This window comes from Trichomycterus rosablanca, chromosome 15, assembly GCF_030014385.1.
Source record: "Trichomycterus rosablanca isolate fTriRos1 chromosome 15, fTriRos1.hap1, whole genome shotgun sequence".
Taxonomy (NCBI): domain Eukaryota; kingdom Metazoa; phylum Chordata; class Actinopteri; order Siluriformes; family Trichomycteridae; genus Trichomycterus; species Trichomycterus rosablanca.
The window spans coordinates 20,213,024-20,235,683 of NC_086002.1; the positions used below are offsets into that span (position 1 = coordinate 20,213,024).

The window sequence follows — 22,660 nt, forward strand, 5'->3', positions numbered from 1 at the left end:
TTTTCTTATGTATACATACACGTGTGTTGTCCTCTGCTTGTCCCCGCCTACACTCACCCCCATGTATTGCATGCAAAAAGTATTAGTTAAGTCCTAATTGGGTTCTTATAAATCTAAAAGAAAAAAAATGGCACCCATAGGCCACTGCAAACCCCTATTAGTACTTTTTTTTTTATCTGCTGTGGGTGTGCCCCAGGACCCTCCGAACCCACCTGAGCATGACTCCAGGTGTATGTCTGTGGGGGCCAAGTATATATACATATAGACACATCCATAAATCCCTGTGTACACAAGCACACTCACCTATATATGACAAATAAGTAATAAATATAGTTGTCTAGTTGCCCACATCATAAAGAAATAAATATCCAAAATGTACATGCATAAATGCTTAGTTTAATCATACAAGTCATCATAGATGCACATACCCACACCCACACATATATTCACTGCAAGCATTTCTTATAGGCAGGATTGACTTTGAATTTTTTAAGCTGTGGATTGTGATTAACGGGATGATGTCTTGGGAGTCCAGTTTACCCACGGGCATCTGTGTGGTTAATTCTCACAAAGTTTCAGCTTTAATTGAGCAGTGAAACTGTTTCGAGTATCCCCGTGGTCGTAACGCTTTAAAGAAAACCTGAGTGACTGCTGTGATTTAATTAGACTTAATTTAGATTAATTAATTAGATTTAATAAGACTTTCAATAGTCTTTTGAAAGTATGTCTGGGGTGATAACATGATTTGTGCAGTAAACTGTGTAGGTAGGATTGAAAAATATTTTTGTATGTAATGTTTTGTGTCCATTTTTAGCCATGAAAAAGATGGTAGTGTCTAAAATAAATAAATAAATAAATCAACACGTTCGTGATGTGAACCGGCCAATTCCAAAAACTGTTCAAATAAGGTACGGTCATGTTGTCAGATGCCAAAGATATCATCCAAGTATCTATAGTACATCATGGGCAAGTGTGTGCATTTAGTGAATAGTGTTTCCTCCCATTCTGCCATGTAGATGTTTGTGTCGGCAGGCGCAAATTTCTTGCCCATGGCTGTAACATGAATTTGTAAATACATTTCTGAGTTGAATTTAGTCATTTCTAGTGAAGTTTAATTCCAACAGTTTTAGAATGCATTTATCTGGGCGAGTTGGATCTGGGTATTTGTTAAAGCATCTCTTCACTGCTTGTACACCAACATTGGTGTCAATATTGGTGTACAAGCTCACAATGAGGATCTGTCTATAAAAAGGAAACATGAGGTTATTGTTTTAATATTGAAAATAGTCCAAAATTTAAAGTTTTTTGTTAAACACATGGATGTCCCTTCTGAGTTCCCCCAGATTGCCATTTTGTGGAACTGGATCAAAGGTTAATCCTTTACTCAGAATGTTTTCTTGAGCATCTGTGAGAGTAAAAGTTTGTGAAAGGTTAATGATGTTTTTCTTTAAAGGTTGTGTTCGGCACTTTAAAATCCTCAAAAGTTTAACTGGTCTAACCAAAATCTGGAGAGCTGCATCCCTGGTCCAATGGACAGGATTCCTAGGGTCCACCTTAAATCTCAATTGGCTTAGTTCCTGTAAAAGGTTGCCCCACTCCCTAATAAAATCATCAAGTATCTTCAAGTTGTGTTGCTGCTGCTCCTGTAAAAGGTCAGAGAAATAAATGAGAGGTGTATAAACGGTGGCAGCTCCTGCAGTTGTTTTTTGGCCATCTTGTACACCTGCTAGTCTTTGCTGTTTATACCCAAGGAAAGGATGACCGTCTGCATGCTGGGGTTCGGGGTCAGCTTCTGCAGGACTTTGGCAATGTGCAAAAAGTTGGCCCCTGGGAAGCTATCCACCTGGATGTCTGGATGGTCAAAATAAGGTATTCTGGCCAAATTCAAATATAATGGGTCTGGTAATGTCAAGTGACCAATCTGTATTTTTTTTTGGTTCTGGGATGTTTTGTAGGCACCTGAAACTTTGACTCTCCCTTGCACAGGGATCTGATATCCTGAATAGAGGTATTAATTCTGCTTTGATTAAGAGGGCTATTATTACAGGGAAATGAAGGGAGGGCTCAGAATAGGCCTTTATTTGACTGCCATTTGGAGAACCTTTGCATCGTCTTGTCCTTCCCCTCTCTCTCGGAGTCTCCTCTGCCCCCTTTCTGCGATGCAGCTAAGGAGAGTAAAGAAATATTGTTTTAGGTAAGTTGACATTACCAATGATTGCATTATGTTTTTTACTGCTACTGACCTGTGGTCTTATAGTATCTTGTTTCTGTGTTGATTTAGGTTGTGGGTGGACTTCAGTGTGTATTGTTTTAGTCCTGCAGAGGCTGACCTTGTTTTGACCCATGTCAGATGACCCTGTCTCATTTGAAACCAATCTGGCTGTCAGTGTTGTTTTGGTTCTATGCAGAATTTCATCCTTAAGTTTATGTTTGAATCTATTTCCCAATCAGGTAGTTTAAATTGTTTAATGGATTTGTTCAATTTTGTTTAAACCTCACTGTAATGTTCTTTTAGAATTTGCATGTTAATCATTATCCAGTTGTGTGTGGTTTTTTTTACTTTGGTGGTGGTATTTTGACTATGACATGATGGCTTAATAATTGTTGTGAGGTCGTTTGCCTGTTTTGACATGCCTTTAGGAAAATTACCAGTTCTGATTTCACTGTGTTCTGATTTTACTAATTTCACTGTGGTGTATAGTCTGAATTCATTTAAAATAAGACTTCCAAAGAGTTCTAGATATCTGCATTTATTTAAAATGTACTCGTGTCTTTGCCTTGTTATTTCATCGCCTTTAAAGTCTCTAAAATAGAAAGTCTACTGCTTACTGAAACCATTGCTGTAAAACCAAGAAATTAAAAGAAGAGGTAAAAAAACATTATTTAGTAAAATAACTAATGCAATCAATTGTTTGGTTCCTCAGACTTAAAATAAACTTGGGGGGGAGATCCAAGATGTTTGGAGAGTGCTTGGAGTAAACAAGCCGAGTTCTGGGTTAGGGTTACAGTCAGGGAAAAATTAGGGTTAGAACTAAGATTATGATTAGCTCTATGGTTAATTAGGGTTGGGGGGCCCTAGATTATCTGCTAGGGCACCAGTGCTGGGATTTTGATCTCTCACAGTTTGAATCTCTGGCCGGGCTGGCCACGACTGACAGTGCAGACAGTGCAGCAGACAAAAATCGCCCACTAGTCTGCTGGGTTGGGCAAAGACCGGAATAAAAAGTGGGCGGGGTCTGCAACACTGTAAGGACCCTGGTTAGTAGCCCAAGATGCCTTTACAGAAGTGGAGATCTGCGTGCGACTCTCCGTAAGTGAGAAAAGGCTCATGCAATTTCACTGTCTGTATTTCACAACACTGTACATAGTATTGTATTTCCAGGCTTGTGGGTCACATACAGTATTCAGGTGCTTGTGCGGTCTGTTGGATCTTTCCGGACCTAAATTTCGATCTTCTCCGGTGCATCGTCACCAAAAATCAATATGTTCCGAAACAGGAACCTTCATTCACAACTGAATACAAAGAATTGTAGTTTTTTTTGCGGGAATTGTGACGTCACGATCAAGTTTTAGAGTGAACAGAAAGCAACAACGTTGTGTATCGACTTCAATGATTATGCGTTTTTGGTTTCATTAAAAATAGCACATAGGTTCTAAGAAGTGAACAGAACCGAAATAACAGAAATGTGAGGAGTGCAAAATGTTTGGGACATTAAAGCATGTCATATTTTTTTTAGCATATTATTATATTTTTAAGCATACAGTCATACAGATGCAGGTTGTGTTGTGTTTAGTCATTTAGCTGCGTACTATATAAAAGTGAGAACTTTTAATCCACCATAAATAAAGCCAAAAAAATAAAAGACATGCCCACTAGCAGCAGGCCAATACTAGTTAGTAGCTAGTTTTTTTGTCAAAATAAATAAAAACCACCAGCTAATATGACACTTTTTCTTGCCACCCTGACTGAGGTAAACCGATGACTGAAGAGTGAATGGACACCCACGACCTTGCTCACACACCCACCTTGTTGCTCATGCTGGAGAGGAAGTTGGTGATGAAGAGGCACATGCACAGGTGGTGATGGATGGTGGTACGAGTTTATTTGATGAAGCAGCAGAAGACAAAGGTGAGGATGCAGAGGACCAGACAGACCAGATAGAGGGACAGGCTGACCCGAGTGATCCACACCTACTGAAACTGCAGCCCTGCAGAGAGAGACTAATTAATTTTGGGACAACAGGTTTTATAATGACATGGTTTGATGAGTACATTGAGGAGGAACTCCTATGGCCTGCACACAGCCTTGACCTCCACCCCACTGAACATCTTTGGGATGAATTGGATGAATGGAAATAGTGACTGTGAACCAGGCCTACTTTGTGGAAAGTCAGTGGAAAGCCCTCTGAGAAGAGTGAAGGCTGTTGTATTAATGCAGATGTTTTTGGACTGCGATGTCTAACAAGCTTATGATCATGTGTTTACATACTTTTGGCTATATAGTGTATAGGCAAACAAAACCAACACATAGTAAAAAAACACCACCATTGGACACCTAATCCAATCTTTAGGGATGAATTGGAACACTTTTGGTAGAGAACTGAAGGGTATGTTTACCTTGATGGGATAAAGGGCCATTAAAACAGTGAAGCTGCTCAGGTGATTCCAGGTGCAAGCAGCATGTGTGATGTGTGGAGTTAAACCCCACCTTCCTACAGCCCATCCTGACCACGCACCTTTGGTCTGTTCCAAATACAGGCAGCTGTAGTTCACTTCACCTTCCTGTGGGACAGAAGCAGGCGCAAGAAGAGAATTAATAATTGTCACAGTGTTAGAAATGCATTTTTTCTGACCTCACACAGGCACAAATTATCACAGACACACTCCAAAGTCTTTTTGGCCTTTTAGAGAGGATAAGGCTATTAGAGCCAAAGTTGTATAACAAGCTGATGGTCAGGTATCCACATACTTTTGGCCATATTTACATTTACAGCATTTAGCACTATTAGCTTGAGGGGCCTTGCTCAGGGGCCCAACAATGGCACCCTGGTGGTGGTTGGACTTGAACTGGCAACCTTCTGATTACTAGTCTGCTTCTGGAGGGTATATACATGTTATTGTTGTACCTGCAGTTCGGACAGAGACTGTGTGTCCTTGTTACTGATGAGCACCGTAACCACCCGGGAATTGAGCGTGTAGGTGGTGTTTCTGTCTGATGACTCGACACCCTGGTTCTGTTTCAGAGTGTTGCTAAAGTTTGGAGATTTATAGCTGACCAAGGCCACGAACACATAACCTGAACAAGAGCAGAAAGAAAAAATTGTGACATCAGAAACAAAAACTATGACATCACAAAAACTATGAAATCGGAAACAAACTAACATCAGAAATATAAACAATGACATCGTAGTTTCTACATTTTTCTCCTTTCTGCTGATATCCGATTTCACAAGAAGGTTTACCTTTAGGTAACAGTCAGAAAGACTTAAAAAAACAAGAAAACATGTCAACTTTAAATACAAAAAGTGTTGGTTTATAGACTATATGGTCAAAAGTATTTGGACACCCGACCATGAACTTGTTGGATGTCTTGGTTTAAAAACAAACTGTAATAAAATGAGTGACCTTTGGGTGATCTTTTCAGCTAGAACAACATCAGTTCTACAGTGATCCTGACAGTAATTCCACTTCGAGGTGTGGTATCTCCTTCAAGAATCTTATCAGCCACTTCAGCACCAAATTTATGTACACAGTCTCAGGTGTAAACAGGACATTTTCAGGAGAGTGGGTCTGTGCTTTCTTCAGAATATATGAAAACATGTGTACATCTGTTGTTGTCAAACTACAAGGAAGTGGTGCTTGCCACTAGTGTAGTGGCTTCTATTGTTTGTGATCTGGAAGAATTCACAAAGAGGTGCACCCACATATTAAGCATAACGTTCTCTCAGTAGTTCCTGAAACATTTCTTATAAGGTCAGTTGTAGAACAAAACTTGGAAGATTTTGAAAACCTCTTTGCATGTTTTAATTCTGACGCTAAAAGGGAGAAGTGGGGAATTGTGCCAGTGGAAATTGTTTTGGGAGTTGGGTGTGATAGTAAACGCGATAGTATTACACTTACAGTAAAATGCCTGTGAATGACACATTCGTCTATATTCCTATTTTGGAAAGTTTGAAATTCATGTTCAGAAATTCAGAGATTTGTGATGATCAAAGCACATACCTCATCTCTTGGGAGTGTGTACAAGGACTGCAGTGATGGAAGTTACTTTAAAAACCATCCTCTGTTCTCTGTTTACAAATGCCTTGCAAATCCAGTTCTATTATGACGACTTTAAGACGGCCAATCGTATGGACCAGATGATGGCATGTATGTGGTGTTGTTGCATTGTTCGTTTTAGTCTGTATTCATATTTCAAACGTATAAATCTGACCATTGTAAACCATACTGCTCCTCAGGCTTTCAGGTCAGCACAGCATGTATTTTTCCCCACACAAATGTTTTTCTACTGCAGAAAATCCATTTAATAAAACAATGGATGAAACACTTAATTATGGTTTTTTAATATAAAACCTGTGTTAAATTTACTAATAAAAAAGTGTTAAATTAACTCTAGTCAGTGAGAAATATATCAACGCTATAAAAGTATTACTGATAACACTGGTATTGTTTTTTTTGTTTTTTTATCTCTGCAAGATATAACCTACTTATATCTTAAGTAAGTGTTAAAGTGTTAAAATACTTTAAGTGTTAAAATAACTCTGGTCAGAGTTTTCCTTTAACACTATAGAGTAACTAGATTGACACTAAAACTACCAAGAGTGTTAAAATAACTTTAGCCAGTGAGAATTATATAAACACTTTAAGTGTTAAAATGAACACTTACAGAGTTGATTTAACACTGAGGATTTTGCTGTGTGTGCACCAGTTGAGCAAAACACGAAACTGCAGCTATAGCGCCAAATTATGTCCAAATAGCTCTACTGATGAACTATTATGTTATTATTGTTTAGGGACACTGAATTGAAAGTAATAAGAATATCTGACCTTAAATGCATTTGTTAGAAGTAACTATTTATTTAAGGTTAATAATATACAGTAGTTGCATGGTTTTAAAAAAAATCTTACTTTATACATGTTAACATGGTGCCTCCAATTACATTACTTTGCCAATCCACCCACAACCCCCAAACCAAACTTTCACCCAAGTGCAGGTATCCGCCAGGCCCATGCTGCCATCCTGCAATGTGCTTTTTTTTTGAAAACCAAAACAGGACCCTAACTAGGAGCACTTGCTCCCATTTTCAAGACATCTGCAGATGTTTGCCATCTGTAAACCCTCCCAGCATCTCACGATTACAAGGTACAGCCATGAAGGTTATTACCACACCACATTATTATAAAAAACAAAAAAACAACTCAAATAAGAATAAACTGAGGCAAGTTCCTTCCACCCCCTTAGTATAAATGTATTTAAGAAACTGGACTAAAAGTAATATTGCATAATATATAAAACAATTACTTACTAAACTTTGCCTTTAATCACCTCGACAGCAGTAATGAGATTTCATATGAACGCCAACTGGGGTCAAGATAAAAAGGAACTGGTTATCCAAGGCCTTTAACTGGTCTTCCACAAGCTGTGATTTTAGCTGCCTCAGCAGCAGAGACACTGGTTTGATTCTGGTTTGGACAACTGCAAACCTTCAGAGATGGAGTTTATGTCCATTTCCAAGCAGGCAGGTCAAACAAAACAAAAAGTAGAGCTAAAACAAATGCAACACTAAGTTTCAACTATAAGAAGGCTTTATTAATCCCTTTTCTAACAAGCCAAGCCAAGCCAAATCAATAACAAACGAACCCTACACTCAGTAAGTTTTCTCCACACACACCTCAGTGAACTGAGAACTCAAACGAGCCTCAGGTGAATTTAATAAGAGCTACTAATGCAGCTGGGTCCTGATGTTACTGTTAATAGCAGTGCTGCTGGGTCCTAGTGTCCTATAGTTCACCTACCATTCTGCTGTCCTTTCGTCTCCTACCCGTTACATACATTCAATCAAGTTTAGCTCATTTGAGCATCATGCACACTTCTGAAACACAATAACATTAAACTAGGTCACGTAATAATGATAGTACATTTAATTAAACATTCAACTTGTTAAAGAATTTAAATTAAATCCACACCCGCTGCTGGTACCACGGTAACCACACACACTGCTCAGCTGCTGCTGCTGATCCTCTTTCACCTGCATTTAGTACAAAAACAAAACAACAAATCATCTGGATTCAACCTTTTCTTAACCAGGTACCAGAAAAGTTGCTCACTGCTGTTGTCAAAACCAAGCGGTAAAGTTAGTTTAATATTCAACATTCGTTTAACCTACAACCGTTGTTTATAAGAATTATTTATTTTCAGTATAAAAGTATTATGCATTTTTTTGATCATAACTATAAATTAAAATAAAATACAAATAAAAGTAGCTTCTATAAAACAAGGTTTGTAGGATGTGAGGGACATAAATATGTGTTTAGTAAAAATAGTTTGACTTTATTATATTAAATCATGTCAGAGTTTAATAGATTTATTTCTGATACACACTTATTATGGATTTACCGATATTAACTTTAAATAAAACAAATATAAAAGTAGTATCTATAAAACAAGGTTTGTAGGATGTGAGGTACATTATTATGTGTATATTAAAAATATGTATATTAACAATATATTATTAAAAATTAAAAGTTTGTATATTAAAAATATATTAAAAATAGTGGCCCTGTCCATGCTGCCCTCTGCTCCTCTGTTATTGCTGGACCTGAAGCCGGTGATGGTCCTCATTCCACTCCAGACCTCCCTCATGTTGTTCTGCTAGGGTTTCCACTCCAGCTTCCTCCTATATCTGTTCTTAGCCTCCCTGATAGGTTTGTAGGTTGTGAGGGACACTAATATGTGTTTATAAAAAAATAGTTTGGGTTTATTATATTAAATCATATCAGAGTTTAATAGATTCATTTGTGTCAAATATAAAAGTAATATGTATTTATTAATTTTAACTATAAATAAAAAAATAAAAAAAATAAAAACAGTATCTATAAAACAACTTTTGTAGGATGTGAGGGACATTAATATTTGTATATTAAAAATTGTTAAACTTTATTATATTAAATCATATCAAAGTTTAATAGATTTTTTCAGTTACAATATAAAAGTATTGTGGATTTACTGATTTTAACTGTAAATTAAAATAAAATTAAAATAAAAGCAATATCTATAAAAAAAACAGTTTAGTAGGTTGTGAGGAATATTAATATGTGTATATTAAAAATAGTTTGACTTTATTATATTAAATTACATCTGAGTTTAATAGATTTATCCCTTATATACACTTGTTATGGATTCATTGATCTTAGCTATAAATAAAAATAATACAAAAATAAAAGCAGTAATTATGAAACAAGTTTTGTAGGTTGTGAGGGACATTAACATGTGTTTATAAAAAATAGTTTGACATGATTCCTCAATATATTAAAAGACTTTAATGGATTTATTTCTCTGTAATAAGTGCAGATGAAATGTTTCCTACGTTTTTCTGTTAGTTTTATGACGCTCCCTAACGCGTTAGCTGAAGTTGGCGCTTGATCAGTGGTTTCATTTTAATCTTTCTTTAAATAAATAAATTTGACCTTAAAATTATTATAAAATATTTTTTGTAGTATGTAGCCTACTTTCATCTGTGTAAGAATTCGTAAAATAAGTAGGTGTTAGGACAGTGGTAAAGTTATTGGACATTTGACTTTCTTTCGGCTCATTCTCGGCTAATAAACATCCAAAATTTTATTACACTGCATGAACTGATACACTGAACAAACTACAATCAAATTTGTTTAAAATGTTTTTCTGTTCATTTTTTATTTCATGTTATTTTGTAAATGTTAGGTGCGTCTGCGTTGAAATGCTAAGCAAGTGCTAAGAGAGCGTCTATAAAGTGCATGAAGCTGAGGTGTAGTAATTACCCAGTGGCATGTACTATCTAATACACCTGTATTAAGTCCTAGAGTATGGTTACAGTAAACATCCAGAAACACAATGTTTGATATGATGAGGGTTGTAGTAGTGAACTAAGCATCTGCACTAGTTACTACAACTACAATACACATTAAAAGTCCCACAGTATAGGTACAAAAGTTAATTAAATAATGTAAAATAATAACAAAAATAAAAAATGCAAATGTTGATATGATGTTAATTAGTCACCTGTACTAGTTACTACAACCACAATTCCATTTTTTATTTTTTACATTTTATTTTTTATATTTCAGAAAAATGCGTTTGAATAAAGAGCAATAAATTGAAATCATACTGATGGCCAGGTTTCCAAAACAATGGCAGTCATGTACAGCATATAATTTAAATACAAATGTTTTTTTATAAAAAAATAAAAATGTTTATTTTTCCTATGTATGGAAACTTATGGCCCACCCTGTAGTTACTACAACCACAATACAAATTAAAAGTCCCACAGTGTAGGTGCAGTAGGTAATCAAATAATGTGAAATATTAACAAAAATCAAAAAATGCAAATTTTGATATGACAAGGGTTGTAATAGCTAACAAGTCACCTGTACTAGTTACTACATCCACAATATAAATTTAAAGTTCCACAGTATAGGTGCATTAATGAATCAAATATTTAAAAAAAAATTACAAAAATTGAGAAAGTAGTACCCTGTACTAGTTACTACAGTCACAGTACAAATTAAAAGTCCTACAGTTTGGGTACAGTAAGTAATCAAATTATGAGAAAAAATTAACAAAAACGAAAAAGGAAAATTTTCTTATGATGAGGGATGTAGTAGTTAACTAAGCATCTGCACTAGTTACTACAACCACAATACAAATTAAAAGTTCCACAATATAGGTACAGTAATTAATTAATCAAATAAAAAATTAACATTAAATTGTTAATTTTTCACAATTTTTGAATACTTACTGTAACTATACTGTAGGATGTAATACATTAGTATTAGATAGTACATGCCACTGGGTAATTACTACACCTCAGCTTCATGCACTTTGTAGATGCTCTCTCAGCACTTCCTTAGCATTTTAACGCAAATGCATCTAACATTTACAAAATAACATTAAATTAAATATTATCAGAAAAACTTTTTAAACAAATTTGATTGTAGTTTGTTCCATGTTTGCTGAGATATCCGTTTATGCAATGTATATACAGTATATATATAGTTTAAATTCTTATATGGATGATCTCTGTTCTAGTTTCCTTAATTTCACGTCCTCTTTTCTGTACCTTAAACAATAAGATTGTTACTGGTTTCATCTGAATCCCTCCCAGAAAAGGTGCTTTACCACTACCAGTTACAAACTGTCCGATTCTGACCAATCAGAGTAGTTTCATTACCCAAGGAGATTGCAGCTAATTGTGAATACGAGCTGTGTGATGTTGGAGGATTCTCCTCCTCTGTTACTATTTCACATCTACCAGTGATCAGTGAAGTCTCTTACATGCTTTCTGGCCATTTATAGTAGCTCTTTTATGCTTATCTACTAATACTCACTCATACTCATTATTACTCTACTAATACCCACTCATACTCATTATTACTCTACTAAAACTCTCATACTCATTAATACTCCAGTAATACTCACTCATACTGTTAGGTGGAAAGGAGGAGGACTCAAAATGCAGATTAAAAAAATTAAAAGTTTATTTATTTAAATCAAAAGAACCAAAAAAAGGTAAAAACTGGAACAAAAAACAATCGGGCGACCCCGATTGACGCCGCCGATAACCGCTGGCAAGAGTAACTGAAAAAGAGAAAAAAAAACACAAACGACGAGTCACGAACCCCGATCGCCAAGTTGCGAGGCGGTCGCGCTCACCATTCACCACACTGGCAGTACACTGTACAACACACATAAATTATTTAAGTTTTTTTGCTCTACTATAAAATGCAGAGTACATTGTACTCATTTGAGTACACATTTAAATGTGCTAAAAGATTTAAGTTTACTAAACAAAAAAAATTACTTTTCTATCAGATTAACTTAAAAAAGTTAAGGTAAGGTAATAAAACAGAAAAACGCCCCCATTTACATGTAAGTCCGCCTTTTTTCAGCTTGCTGTTGGTGAATCAGGCAGCCATTTGTTTTAACTTTTGAAACCTGTTGTTGCAAATTACTTTTAACTTTTCATTTAAGGCTTTTTGCAAAAGTAAACTTGTCTTCCTGAAATGTCTTTTGTGAAGTGGAACCTTTGTTAAACTAAGTGGACAAACATTTTCTTCCTCATTATGCAATTTTTGAGTAGCATGTACACCAGTCTGATGGGGCTTTTTCATCTTCCGTCTAATTTTGGTAAGTGTTGTACTTTACTTAACAATTTTGTTTAAAATAAATGATCTTAATGTTGACACTAAATAAATAATCAAACAGTGCTGCTTTATTTGCCGTATTTAGGCTACATGCTAGCATGTTAGCATGCTAGCCTTCATACGAAGCAAAGAGTGTGCTGGCTTGCTTTATTTTAATCCTTAAATTAATGCTATTAATGTTGATTTTAATACTTCTGTTTCTTGTTTCTTTTTGTTGTTTTACAGGTTCATGGTTACTGTGAGGAGCTGTTTGTGTTTCATCAGAACTTTATATACAGTTTGTACAGTTTTAAAGATGTTTTCTTGACATGTTGTATTTTAAGTAAATACTTCTGAAGTGAAATAAAGAAAAATAATTTTATAATTGTGTCTGTTTCTCTATAAACATTTGTAATTCATATTTAAAATGTAATTAACATTAAAACTAAGAAAAAATCAAGTTTTTTTTCCATTGAGCTTAAGATAATAAGTAGAATTATTGGGAAAAGCAGTTGGTATAACAAAAAAAAGAAAGTTTAATCAACTTGCCTTTTAGGTGTAATAACTTAATGTTTTAAGTTATGATAACTCAAGTTTTCATTATACATTACTTAACTTTTTTAAGGCAACCGGTTTCCTCAAATTTTTTAAGTAGATTGAACTTATCCGGGCTTACAGTGTATGGAAAGAAAAGCTCGGCGCGCTTAAGAACTGCTAATTAGGGAAAAAAGTGAAACTAAAAAATAGTTTCAGTGATAAAGAAGCCGGGCGCCGAAAGCGCGTCTAGTCTCACCATGAGACACGTTGGTATCGGGGAGAGACGACCTATAACAGATAGAAAGAAGCAGAAATTAGATAAAACTCAGAGAGCAGATTCGAACCAGGAAAGCCAGCATCAGAGGCATGCAAAGCCCAACTGCACCACCCAGAGATTAGAGAACTGCAAAGCCCTGAGTAAATATAAAGACCGGCAAAACCGGCAAAATGGCCACCGCTAGCCTCCTGTGGTTGCTACAGGAGAACGCTAGCAGGTTTGCGTCAAACAAACTCAGCTCGAGGGCTGAACGGAGTCGCACCGCACTTTCCCTGCCAGAAGTAAAAGAAATACCTATCTTTACCTCGGCCTTTCAGCCTACACACCCAACCGACCTACAAGTCGCCTGGGGTAACCGGCTTGCCCTCAAAAAGTGAGTGGAGACCGCTAACATGCCACAAACAAAAGCCAAAGGTGCGACGCCCACTGCTGCACTGCGCAGGCTTAAATAGGCCAGCTGCAGCTGCGGGTCGTCAGCCCTAATTACAAGGCCTCTTATTTAAGGCCTTTTGTTTGGTTGGTCTGTAACGCCTGCTTCGCTGGGAACCCGGGGTAAGTTCACCAGCTACCGCAGGCACCCTAAAACAAACTCATTATTACTCCACTAATACTCACTCATACTCATTAATACTCCAGGAATACTCACTCATACTCATTATTACTCCAGTAATACTCACTCATACTCATTATTACTCCAGTAATACTCACTCATACTCATTATTACTCCACTAATACTCACTCATACTCATTATTACTTCTTTACACTCACTCAAACTCATTATTACTCCAGTAATACTCACCCATACTCATTATTACTCCACTAATACTTACTCATACTCATTATTACTCCACTAATACTTACTCATACTCATTATTACTCCAGTAATACTCACTCATACTCACTATTACTCCGCTAATACTCACTCATACTCATTATTACTTCATTAATAGTCACCCATGCTAATTATTACTCTACTAATACTCAATCATATTTATTATTACTCAACTAATACCATACTCATTATTACTCCAGTAATACTCATTATTACTTCACTATACTCATCCATACTCATTATTACTCCACCAATACTCACTCACTTATTATTACTCCAATAATACTCACTCATACTCATTATTACTCGACTAATACTCACACACTTATTATTACTCTACTAATACTCAATCATACTCATTATTACTCAACTAATACTTACTCATACTCATTATTACTCCAGTAATACTCATCCATACTCATTATTACTCCACCAATACGCACTCACTTATTATTACTCCAATAATACTCACTCATACTCATTATTACTCGACTAATACTCACACACTTATTATTACTCTACTAATACTCAATCATACTCATTATTACTCTACTAATACTCACTCGTACTCATTATTACTCTACTAATACTCACTCACTCATTATTACTCCACTATACTCACTCATACTCATAATTACTCTACTAATACTCATTCGCTCATTATTACTCTAGTAATACTCACTCACTCATTATTACTTTACTAATACTCACTCACTCATTATTACTCAAATAATACTCACCCATACTCATTATTACTCCACTAATACTCACTCATTCAATATTACTCCAAAAATACTCACTCATACTCATTATTACTTCATTAATAGTCACCCATGCTCATTATTACTCTACTAATACTCAATCATATTTATTATTACTCAACTAATACCATACTCATTATTACTCCAGTAATACTCACTCATACTCACTATTACTTCACTAATACTTACTCAAACTCAATATTACTCTACCAATACTCACCCATACTCATTATTACTCCTGTAATACTCACTCATACTCATTATTACTCCACTAATACTAACTTTTACTCATTATTACTCAACTGATACTTACTCATACTCACTATTACTCCAGTAATACTCAATCATACTCATTATTATCCCACTAATACTTATTCATACTCATTATTACTTTGCTATACTCACTCATACTCATTGTTACTCCACTAATACTCACTCATACTCATTATTACTCCACTAATACTTACTCATACTCATTATTACTCCTGTAATACTCACTCATACTAATTATTACTCTACTAATACTCACTCATATTTATTATTACTCTACTAATACCATACTCTTTATTACTCCAGTAGTACTCACTCATACTCATTATTACTCCACTATACTTATTATTACTCAACTAATGCTCACTCATACGCCTTAATACTCCAGTAATACTCAGTCATACTAATTATTACTCTACCAATACTCATCCATACTGTTATAATGATTGGCTTTGGACCCAAAGATGCAGAGATAAAAATAATTTTATTTAACAATTATAAATAATAAACAACATAAAGGTTAAAAAAGGAAAACAAAAACAATCCGGGGAAATCCCGAATTAGCCACTGGCGCCGCAATCAACTGAAAAAGGGAAAACACAAAATCAAAGAGAAAACACACACGAAGCGCGAACCCTGGTTGCTCACTTACGGGGCAATTACTTATCTCGCTACGTAGCTGAGGAAGAAAAGAGCCCTTTACATTTAAAGGGAGCATAGAGGGAGGCAAAGTCCGGATAATAATTCGGGTATAAAACGAGACTATAGAAAAAAGGTTTTTACAAAAAGTCGGCATTGTCACCAGTCAGCGTCTGCTGCTGGGAAGGAGCCGACTTAAGAGAGAAACATAGTGTCAGTACAGATGAACAGATTCAAACCGGGGTTGTACCGGTGGAGAAAGCAGCGGCTTAATCCTCTAAGCCAAATCAGCAGTGGTGAACCCTGGAATCAAAAAGGCTATTGAAGGCTGCTGAGGTTGGCAGTTAGTCTAGCGCTAGCCCACTGCTTGCTGCGCAAGCGGTGGCTAGTTAACAACACCAAAAACAAACAGCAGCTCGATGGCTGCACGGAATCGCACCAGCTTTCCCTAAAAGAGAAACAAAACCCTAGGTTACCTCGGCCTTACGACTTACTCACCCAAACGCCCTAACAGCGCCTGGGGTAACCGGACTTTCCCTAAAAAGGAAGAGGTAGTGCTGTGCAGTAGAGCCAAACAAGAGACAAAGGTGCGACGCCTGCAGTCTGGCAACGCCCCCTTAAATAGAGAGATCGCAGCTGCAGGTCATTCGCCCTAATCAGCTGACCTCCTATTTGAGGCCATGCTGTTTGTCACTTGGTAACGCCTGCGATGCTGGGAACTGGTGGTACATTCACCAGACGTCGCAGGCACCCTAACACATACTCATTATTACTCCGCTAATACTCACTCATACTCATTATTACTCCACTAAAACTCACTCAAACTCATTTTTACTCCAATAATACTCACCCATACTAATTATTACTATTATTAGAGTAATAATGAGCATGAGTGAGTATAGTGGACTAATAATGAGTATAAGTGAGTATTACTGGAATATTAATGAGTGTGAGTATTAATGGAGTATTAATGAGTGTGAGTGAGTTAATTGAGTAATAATGAGTATGAGTGAGTATTACTGGAGAAATAATGAGTATGAGTAAGTATTTGTAGAGTAATAATGAGTATGGTATTAGTGGAGTAATAATAAATGTTAGCAAGTATTAGTAGAGTAATAATGAGTATGAGTTAGTATTAGTGGAGTAATTATGAGTATGAGTGAGTATTACTGGAGTAATAATGAGTGAGTGAGTATTAGTGGAATAATAATGAGTTTGAGTGAGTATTACTGGAGTAATAACGAGTATGAATAAGTATAGTGGAGTAATAATGAGTATGAGTGAGTATTACTAGAGATAATAAGTATGAGTGAGTATTAGTGGAGTAATAATGAGTATGAGTGAGTATTAGTAGAGTAATTATGAGTATGAGTGAGTATTACTGGAGAAATAATGAGTATGAGTGAGTATAGTGAAGTAATAATGAGTATGAGTGAGTATTAGTGGAGTAATATTGAGTATGAGTGAGTATTAGTGGAGTAATAATGAGTATGTGTGAGTATTAGTGGAGTAATTATGAGTGAGTATTAGTAGAGTAATAATGAGTACGAGTGAGTATTAGTGAAGTATTAACATGTATGAGTGAGTATTAGTAGAGTAATAATGAATGAGTGAGTATTAGTGGAGTAATAATGAGTATGAGTGAGTATTACTGGAGTGATAATGAGAATGAGTGAGTATTACTTGAGTAATAATGAGTTTGAGTGAGTATTACTGAAGTAATAAAGAGTATGAGTGAGTATTAGTGGAGTTATAATGAGTGAGTGAGTATTAGTAAAGTAATAATGAGTGAGTGAGTATTAGTAGAGTAATAATGAGTGAGTTAGTATTAGTAAAGTAATAATGAGTATGAGTGAGTATTAGTGGAGTAATAATGAGTGAGTATTACTGGAGTAATAATTAGTATGAGTGAGTATTAGTAGAGTATTAATGAGAACGAGTGAGTATTAGTGGAGTAATAATGAGTGAGTGAGTATTAGTAGAGTAATAATGAGTGAGTTAGTATTACTAAAGTAATAATGAGTATGAGTGAGTATTAGTGGAGTAATAATGAGTGAGTATTACTGGAGTAATAATTAGTATGAGTGAGTATTAGTAGAGCAATAATGAGTATGAGTGAGTATTAGTGGAGTAATAATGAGTGAGTGAGTATTAGTAGAGTAATAATGAGTGAGTTAGTATTAGTAGAGTAATAATGAGTATGAATGAGTATTAGTAGAGTAATAATGAGTATGAGTGAGTTTTAGTGGAGTAATTATGAGTATGAGTGAGTATAGTGAAGTAATAATGAGTGAGTATTAGTGGAGTAATATTGAGTATGAGTGAGTATTAGTGGAGTAATAATGAGTATGTGTGAGTACTAGTGGAGTAATAATGAATGAGTGAGTATTAGTGGAGTAATAATGAGTATGAGTGAGTTTTACTGGAGTAATAATGAGTATGAGTGAGTATTACTGGAGTGATAATGAGAATGAGTGAGTATTACTTGAGTAATAATGAGTTTGAGTGAGTATTACTGGAGTAATAAAGAGTATGAGTGAGTATTAGTGAAGTTATAATGAGTGAGAGTATTAGTAGAGTAATAATGAGTGAGTGAGTATTAGTAGAGTAATAATGAGTGAGTTAGTATTAGTAGAGTAATAATGAGTATGAGTAAGTATTAGTAGAGTAATAATGAGTATGAGTGAGTATTAGTAGAGTATTAATGAGTATGAGAGTTTTAGTAGAGTAATAATGAGTATGAGTGAGTATTAGTAGAGTAATAATGAGTATGAGTGAGTATTAGTAGATAAGTATAAAAGAGCTACTATAAATGGACAGAAAGCATGTAAGAGACTTCACTGATCACTGGTAGATGTGAAATAGTAACAGAGGAGGAGGATCCTCCATCATCACACAGCTCATATCCAGAATTAGCTGCAATCTCCCTGGGTAATGCAACTACTCTGATTGGTCAGAATCTGACAGTTTGTAACTGGTAGTGGTAAAGCACCTTTTCTGGGAGGGATTCAGATGAAACCAGTGTAGATCATTTGGTTAAATGAAGTTTACTTTTGCAAAAAGCCTGCAATGAAAAGTAAAAAGTAATTTGCAACAACAGGTTACAAAAGTTAAAACAAATGGCTGCCTGATTCACCAACAGCAAGCTGACAAAAGGCGGACTTACATGTAAATGGTGACGTTTTTCTGTTTTATTACCTTAACTTAACTTAAGTTAATCTGATAGAAAAGTAATTTTTTTTGTTTAGTAAACTTAAATCTTTTAGCACATTTAAATGTGTACTCAAATTAGTACAATGTACTCTGCATTTTATAGTATAAGTCACCATGGAGAGACACACACAAATTTCACTACACAAATTATTACACAGTATAAAGATCTGTTCAGTGAGGAGCTTGGAGAACTTCCAGTCGTATACTCCATATTATATTTCTGTTCTGTGTGAATGATAAGATTAAACAGTCTTCATGTGTTTTTACTGAAGAACAGAAATACAACTCATCGAACAACAATGTATCTGCATGTGAACTCTGCACTCAAACTAGCAGCTGCTATTTTTATTACAGCAGCCCAAACCAGTGTTGCTCACACTGTTATAATGTGTTTCCTCAAATAGACTGAGTAACAAACCATATTTGTTATTATGTAAATAAAATAATGATAAATAAAATAAAAATAAATAAATGTCTTACAGGAACCTCTAGCATTGGTCTTGGCTATTTGATGCACATAGTCATTAAGGAAATAAGGTAAAATAAGGTAAGGTGCATTCATAGCTTTTTTTTTTTTTGATAAACTGACATGAGCATCTACATGCACCTTGAGTTTCCGTTTTCCTTCTTATGATCCAAATTAAAACCATGTAAACATAAAATGATTAAAACACTAATTATCACTTTTGTGATACAGTTGCAGTTGTGCACATTTTGGAAAGCTAAACTATGCAAGAGACAACAAAACATTTAAGAAATATGGATGAATTATTTTATTATAGAACATGCATTTTCTGTATATTTGTACACCAGAAGTTTGATGTTAGTTCATAAACTAATTTCATTTCTCAGATCCTGGTGATGGTGTACAAATACTTCTCCTGTCTTGCTGCAGTGAGAGACACAAACATGGAGCCTCACATGACAAATTACAATTCAGCTTCAGATATGAGACGTAAATCCCGTCAACATGTAGCAAAACGTTTAAAAACATTATTTTCTGAAATGCAGGATGAAACCCTTTTTACAGCTATTGATAGAGCTAGCAATGTTGACACTGACATAAATGAAATGATGCCAGTAGACCCTGACACAAACAATGAATGTGTAAATCTTCACAGTGGCTCAGGTCATGATGATCTAAATAATGAATTCAGTGAAGACTCAGTTAGTGAGAGTGAGGATGACTTTGATGGACAGGACCACGGGCTTGATCTAGTTGCATCCTTGGCAAAATGGGCAGTACAGTTTGGTGTAACATTAGTTGCCCTCTCTGCCCTCCTGTCTATTCTTAGAATTCACCATCCTTACTTGCCAAAGGATGCTAGGACATTACTTGGGACAAAGACAAAGTATGTGATACAAAGGAAAGCAGGAGGGGTCTACCACTACTTTGTGCTTCTGACCACCTTAATGTCATTTCTGATGCGATTTGGGACACACGTAAAGAACAACCACATTTTTAAAATGCAAATAAACATTGATGGTCTCCCACTTTTCAAAAGCTCTAAATACCAGTTTTGGCCTGTTTTAGGACTAGTACATGAATTACATAGACAGTCTTTCCTAATAACTCTTTATGGTGGAGTTTCAAAGCCAACATCTTTAACTGATTATTTGGGAGAGGTTGTTGCAGAGCTGAAACAGACAATCAGGATTTATGCATAATGGGAAACGATTGTTCCTGAAAGTGAGTGCAGTTATCTGTGATGCACCAGCAAGAGCCTTTGTCAAGGGTATTAAGTCCCACACAGGTTATTCTGGGTGTGATAAATGTATCCAGTCCGGTGTATATATTCAGCATAGAATGACTTTCCCACAAAAACATGCAGCTCTGAGAACAGATGAAAATTTGGTTTGCTTGGGTGTTTCACAGAATTTATTAGAACTATGGACTAATGGACCACTACATGATATGTACTGAAATCAGATTTGGGGCTGAAAACTACATGCCTCAGCTTAAGAAAGCAAAAAAATGCACACAAATGCCAAGATGCTCTATGCACGCAATATACCAAGTACAAATGCATGAAATACCTTTTTAGCTTTGCATCGTATATAGATTTTACATACAAACCAATTCATTTTTTTTATGTTTCCACAGGGCTTTGGACTGTTCATGTTTTTTTTCAAAATTGGTTTAGTACATGTTAAAACATGATATTTGTTGTGCATCATTAAATGTTTGTATTTTACTTTATTTATTTCTAAAATGTATTTTTCTATACATCTGGCTGTTAATGAAATGTCACTCTCAGTGAAATGCATGACTGGACACATGAACAACTCCTAATTAGTTACATTTAGAATAAAAAAAAGCAATTTAATAGTTTTATCAACCTAAAAGGACAATTAAACCATGTAGGAAAAAAGTCTTGATTCATGTTGATATAATTCATGCATGAAAGGGTTAACATGGTCACAAGATCTCATATTACCAACTCATATTACTTTTTATTTACAATTCTTCAAAAGTACCACAAGGGCGACATTACAAGGATTTTTTTAACATGGTCACAGGCTCTAGTATTACATTTAGCAGACACTTTCATCCAAAGCGACAGTATACAGAGTAAGCAATTGAGGGTTAAGGGCCTTGCCCAAGGGCCCAGCAGTTGCAACCAGGCAGAGGTGAGGCTTGAACCGGCAACCTTCTGAGTACTAGTCCAGTACCTTAACAACTAGACTTCAACTGTCCTAATATAATATTACCATATTATATTACTTTTATTAACAATTCTCCAAACGTGCCACAAGAGGGACAACTGTTTTGTATTACACTATATAATATGTACACGTGTGTGTGTGCTTGTGCGTGTTTGATCATACTGTTTTCTTTAGTGAACACACCGTTTATACTTTGGTTACCTTCAGGATGAGTCTGTGTTGCTTCATCCTCCATCAGTTTCCTCCGCTGCTGATCGGTGAAGCTGTTATAGAAATAATAAACACCTGCGGTGACAGTAGTTTCACCCTGCTGCCGGCCACGAACAGCAGGGGCGCAAGTTCACCTGCCTCAGTCCAGCGGAGAGATTCCACATAAATGCTTCATATTTAATATAATAAATATAGTTTTAAGAGAGAGAAAGAAAACACAGTGAACGCTGCGGGGGGTCTCAACACAACTGATCCTTCACCCCTCCTACTCCCCGCTTTATAGAACACCTTACTGTGACGTCACAAAGCTGCTGTTTAAATGTGAGCTCCTGAGTTTTAACTGTAATGCAGATCAGACGTTACTAACTTACCACTACTAGAGTTATCTGCTGACTTCACTCAACTTCTGCTGATAGGTTTGTTACATTTTCTCTGTTTACCTTTATATATTAGACCTTTTAAGGTCTGAAAAATATAATTTTATATGAATATTACTACTACTTAATATTATTATTATTATTAATAATAATAATAATAATATAAATTATTTTAATTCAAACTTATTCGACAAAGTGCAAAAATGCAATTATACATTGAATTTACTTGATATTAATGTGTACATCCCACATGATCAGAATATGGCCAACTGATATATTTTTCCTTGTCATGCCAAAATATTTCATTTATTCACAAGATTTTAATTGTAATGTCAGCTACATTTTTATTGCCATTATATGTTATTTCATTATTTCCATGGTACCGTAATCAGGTCTGAAAATCTAACTTGTTTTATTAAAATGAACTCCATTCAATCAGCCTCGGCAACTTTTCTGCAGCTTCTACAGATCCACTGTGAAGAGCATCCTGACAAGCTA

General features: G+C 35.5%; 1 long non-coding RNA gene across 1 annotated transcript; it reads right to left on the reverse strand.

Moving 5' to 3' along the window:
* Positions 1-2,050: 2,050 nt before the first annotated feature.
* LOC134329164 (uncharacterized) lies at positions 2,051-4,167 on the reverse strand. The gene is made up of 2 exons (XR_010014818.1): positions 4,027-4,167; positions 2,051-2,165 (listed from the first exon to the last, which is right to left on the reverse strand). It is a non-coding gene; the product is annotated as an uncharacterized LOC134329164 (long non-coding RNA).
* Positions 4,168-22,660: the final 18,493 nt, after the last annotated feature.